Source organism: Macrobrachium nipponense, chromosome 6 (genome assembly GCF_015104395.2).
Source record: "Macrobrachium nipponense isolate FS-2020 chromosome 6, ASM1510439v2, whole genome shotgun sequence".
In the NCBI taxonomy this organism is placed as follows: Eukaryota; Metazoa; Arthropoda; class Malacostraca; order Decapoda; family Palaemonidae; genus Macrobrachium; species Macrobrachium nipponense.
The window spans coordinates 67,182,539-67,188,287 of NC_061108.1; positions in this window are offsets into that span (position 1 = coordinate 67,182,539).

Here is a 5,749-nt window from a genome sequence, read left to right on the forward strand (position 1 = left end):
TGACAGAAAAAAAATAAGGAAAACAAAGAACAAGATAAAAGTATGGATGCAGAGATACTCATTGATACTACATATGAGGCAATAAAACAGCATACCTACGAAGAAATAAATTACGATATGACAACAGAAAAGCAAATCCCGAAGAGGCTCTACCCAGATCTACACAATGACGGGAAAGAGGAAAAAATAGACAAGAAAGACAAAATCTGCAACCTTTTGAAAAGAGGGAATTGCAGATTTGAAGAAAGATGTTACTACAAAAACATCCTAAGGTATGTCAAAAACTATGAAATATATGGTAAATGTGCATACTTAGATGGCTATGGGGATGATTGCAGAGATCTGCATCCAAAATATGTAAAAACCTAAAAAAAGGAAAAGGATGTAAGTTCGACAAAAAATGCAAATATATGCACCCTGTAGCCATGAATCATAATCAAATAAATAACCAACCAAGTAATAAAATCCAAAATAAGAAAGAAACAAATAAAGAGAGAAATCAAGAATATCAGGTAAAAGAGAAAAGCAAACCACCAATGAGATATGCAGAGGTGTCAGCAAAAAATTTCAAAGCATCAGCTCCGAAATTCTACTCAAGAGATAATAACTGTATTTATTATGCAAGAGGATATTGCAGAAACGGAGAAAATTGCAGATTCAGACACAAAAAGAAATGAATTAATTATGATGAAGGAAGATCAAATATTATGGAAAAGTTGGATTTTTTAATGTCAGAATTTCTGGAAAATGAAAAAAAGGACAAACATACCAGAACAGGAAAGAGACATGGGAAAATCCTTATTACTACCAATATTAAATGAAGGAGAAAAAAACACGCCAAACATTTTTTTTTGTCATAGTGATGAATGCGCAGGGTTTAGTTACGAGTAACTCAAAAAGAAAATAGAGTACTTAGAAGAACTAACCCAAAATGAAAAGAAAATAGATATAATGAATATAAGTGAAACCTGTATTCCCAGAGACTGGGAATGATGATCAAATAAAAGGGTTCCAAACTTATAGATCAGATAGAAAAAATAGGAATCAAGGGGGAACCGCAATATATGGGAAAGACAAAAAACAAGGAAAAATATATGAGAAATATAGTAACTCAGAATGTGAACTAATAGCGGTAGAATTTGAATCTGAAAAATTGATGAACATAGTAATATATAGACCTCCTAATACTAAAGAGTTTTACTTAATAATTGAAAAATTGGATGATATATGTAGAAATCACAAGGACTGGACTATTCTCCTATCTGGTGACTTCAACTTTCCTTTCGTAGAATGGAAAGAACGAATAGGAGACTGTGGTTGTACTTATACATATAAAAAAGAGAGTAATAGTAGTGCAGAAGATAAGAGGCAATTTGAAAAGCTATTAGATATGCTACTAGAATACAACATTCAACAAATAAATCACCTGCCAACAAGAAAGGAAAATACTTTAGACCTAGTATTTGTGAACGAGATGAATTATGTTAAAGAAATAATAGTTTATAATGCGAGTATTTCAGATCATAATGTCATAGAATTAACAGTTCATTCCAAAGCAAGTGAAAATAGAGATAAGCAAGAAATGAAAAAGTGGGAAGGATATGGAAAATACAACTTCTACAGTAAAAATATAAAATGGTCAGAAATTAATGAAGAATTAAACAAGATTGGGATAACATTTTCGTAAGTGATGACATAAGGGTAAATACGGAGATATTATATAAAATATTGGAGAAAATAGTGGATAAATATATACCGAAGAAGAAAAGTAAACATCATTCATGCATACCCAAGAGACAGAAGGTTCTTGTTCCAGAAAATCAGAAAGTGGAAAAAAGGTCTTGCAAAAGAAAAAAATGCATGGAAAGTTATAGAACTAAAAAGTAAGATAGAAAATGGCAGAACAAAAGATTATACAATCAAAAGAAAATGAAAAACGGGACTTGGAAGAAAAAACCCTATTAAATATCAAGCAAAACCCCAAACTATTATACTCATATGCGAAGAAGATGAATAAAAGAAGAATAGAAATAGGCCCTCTGAGAATTGAAGGGAGATTAAAACGAAGAAAAAAGAAAGGAAATTGCAACATACTGGCAGAACGATATAAGAGAGAATTCACCCCTAGAATAGATTAATGAAGATAATTATATAGATTGTAAGGGGGGGGGACCGGAAAAATAGGACTTGAATTTATTAGTTTGACATAGAAATTAATGAAGCTGATATTGTGCAGGCAATTAATGAAATTAAAAATGGAGCTGCTGCAGGGCCGGATGGAGTCCGTGCTATTTTGTTAAAGAAAGTAGTTCATTCTATCGCAAAGCCACTTGCAATATTATTAAGACAAAGTGTAGATACAGGCAAGATTTATGATGAGCACAAATTAGCATATATCACCCCTACTTTCAAAAGTGGATCAAGACTAGAGGCAAGTAATTATAGGCCTGTGAGTCTAACATCACATATTATGAAAGTGTATGAAAGGGTAATGAAGAAAAATATTATGAAACATTTAATAAAAAATAATTTGTTTAATATAGGACAACGGTTTCGTACCCGGAAAAAGTACACAAACCCAACTGTTAGTCCACCGTGAGAACATATTCAAAAATATGAAAAGCGGAAATGAAACAGATGTGGTTTATCTAGACTTTGCAAAAGCTTTTGACAAAGTAGACCATAATATATTAGCAAAGAAAATTAGAAAACACAATATCGTAGATAAAGTAGGAAGATGGTTAAAAGAATTTTTACACAACAGAAAACAGATAGTTATTGCAAACGATGAGAAATCGGATGAAACCAAGGTAATATCCGGTGTGCCACAAGGTACGGTGCTAGCTGCAATATTGTTTGTTATTATGATTGAAGACATAGACAGTAATGTGAAGGATTCGGTAGTGAGTAGTTTCGCTGATGACACAAGAATAAGTAGAGAAATTACTTGTGATGAAGATAGGAACGCTCTACAAAGAGACCTTAACAAAGTATATGATTGGGCAGAGGTAAATAGGATGGTATTTAACTCTGATAAATTTGAATCAATAAATTATGGAGACAGAGAAGGAAAGCTATATGCATATAGGGGACCTAATAATGAGACAATCACAAATAAGGAAGCAGTTAAAGACCTTGGTGTGATGATGAATAGGAACATGTTATGCAATGATCAAATACCATTCTGTTGGCAAAATGTAAAGCAAAAATGGGAATGTTGTTACGGCACTTCAAAACAAGAAAAGCTGAACACATGATTATGCTTTATAAAACATATGTTCGTAGTCCACTTGAATATTGCAATATGATATGGTACCCACACTATCAAAAGGATATTGCACAAATAGAGAGTGTACAAAGGTCCTTTACAGCTAGAATAGAAGAAGTTAAGGACCTAGACTACTGGGAAAGACTACAATCCTTAAAATTATATAGTCTAGAAAGGAGAAGAGAACGCTACATGATAATTCAGGCATGGAAACAGATAGAAGGAATAACAGAAAATATCATGGAACTAAAAATATCAGAAAGAGCAAGCAGAGGTAGATTAATAGTGCCCAAAACTATACCAGGAAAAATAAGGAAAGCACACAGAACATTAATCCACTACGCACCAGCATCGATAATGCAGCGTCTATTCAATGCGTTGCCAGCTCATCTGAGGAATATATCAGGAGTGAGCGTAGATGTGTTTAAGAATAAGCTCGACAAATATCTAAACTGCATCCCAGACCATCCAAGATTGGAAGATGCAAAATATACCGGAAGATGTACTAGCAACTCTCTGGTAGACATTAGAGGCGCCTCACACTGAGGGACCTGGGGCAACCCGCACGAACTGTAAGGTCTGTAAGGTAAGGTCTCTCTCCTCTCTCTCTCTCTCTCTCTCTCTCTAACGATATCTCTGAAGAGGTTTTTCCAGGTGTACCAAATATTTTTGTTTTTTAAATTTTTTCATATTTCTCTCTCTCTCTCTCTCTCTCTCTCTCTCCTCTCTCTCCGCTCTCTCTCTCTCTCTCTCCACGACCATCACCTTCACCCTGCTCTCAATGAAGAACTCAGCATCAGCGTCTTCACTGACGAACCAACTCTACTGGGCCTTTTCAACGGTTGTGAATTGGCAAACGTTTTAGTTCCTTCCTATGGTGGAAACGTTTAGCTTCCTTCCACCAGGTTGTGTCTGCATATATTACCTGGTCCTCTTTCAAGATTATTTACGCTTAATATTGGTTTGGATTCTGCAGCAATGCCTGTCCTCTTTAGTAAAACGAAAGGAAATTTATTTAGGCTCTTAATGTTTGACGTTTGTTATAGAATAATTTTTTTAACCATTACATTTCTGGCTTTTTATTATTATTATTATTATTATTATTATTATTATTATTATTATTATTATTATTATTATTATTATTATTATTATTATTTATTATTATTATTATTATTATTATTATTATTATTATATTCAGAAGATAATCCCTATTCATATTGAACAAGCACAAAGGGGCCATTGACATGGAATTCAAGCTTCAAAGAATATTGTCTTATGGGAAATACAGAGAGAGGAGATCAGTTATTAGAAAAAAATATAAGTTAAATTATAAATAAATGGATAGATACATAAGAATGTAAGTAAACATCATTAATATATTTTTCTAATAAAAATATATTAAGAGAGCAAGAAGAAGAGGAGAATGGTCTGACTTGGCCAATTATTCAGCTTATTCTCACGAAGTTTTAACTTTCTTGCTTGCCAAAGTTTTTGTAATTTATATTGTCCTATTATTTTTTGGATTTTCTCTTGCAATATAATAATAATAATAATAATAATAATAATAATAATAATAATAATAATAATAATAATAATAATAATAATAATGATAAGCAACCTGGGAAAAACTAGATACCTCGGCATCTAGATTTTCTTGCAGAAGAGTGTGCTCCTGGAAACAGTGCACATCGTGAGAAAAGTGATGGACTCCTAAGGAGGCAGGATGCAACCGGGAACCTCACTCTATAAAAACCACCCAGTCGAATAGGAGGACAGTAAGTCTACTTTAAAAAAAAAAAATTTAAAAATAAGCTACTGCGATAGCCTATACATGCTGAAATTGGATCTTATTATAATAAATATATTTTAAATATTGTACTCGTTTATTTTATGCGCATGTGAAAATATTTGATATAACATTTTATATTTTACTTGAGATTTTTTTGGAAGTAAGTCACTGAAGGAATTATTATACCTTACCTCAGGGCTGTATGAGACATAGTTATACCCCATCTCCAGGTAATATGCTTTATTTTACAAGCTAAGAGGTAATAGGGTAGGGAAAGACTTACCTTTACCTGTAAAAACGGACTCTATGAATTGGCCCTTTAATAAGACAATAAATAAATAAATAAATAAATTAATTAATTAATTAATTCAAAACCAAAGTCATAACAACAATGAAAACCAGGCAACTAAATGAATGTACAAAGATTGGCTATTGTAGTGCCTACAGTGCCCCATTTAGGAATAGAATACGTGAAGCCTGTCTATAGTCGAAAAGACAGCAGGAGATGAGAGAAAGGAACAATGACTCTTGCTGTGCTGCCTGAGTTCATTGAGAAGATATTCGTTATAGTCACTGGTAGCATAGGTAAACATTTTCTCTATAACTAATCTCTAAAATTATTCTAAGAATGACCATAAACTTCCGTCATGGTAAGACCTGAGTACTCGCATTTATCTCCATCTCTCTCTTTC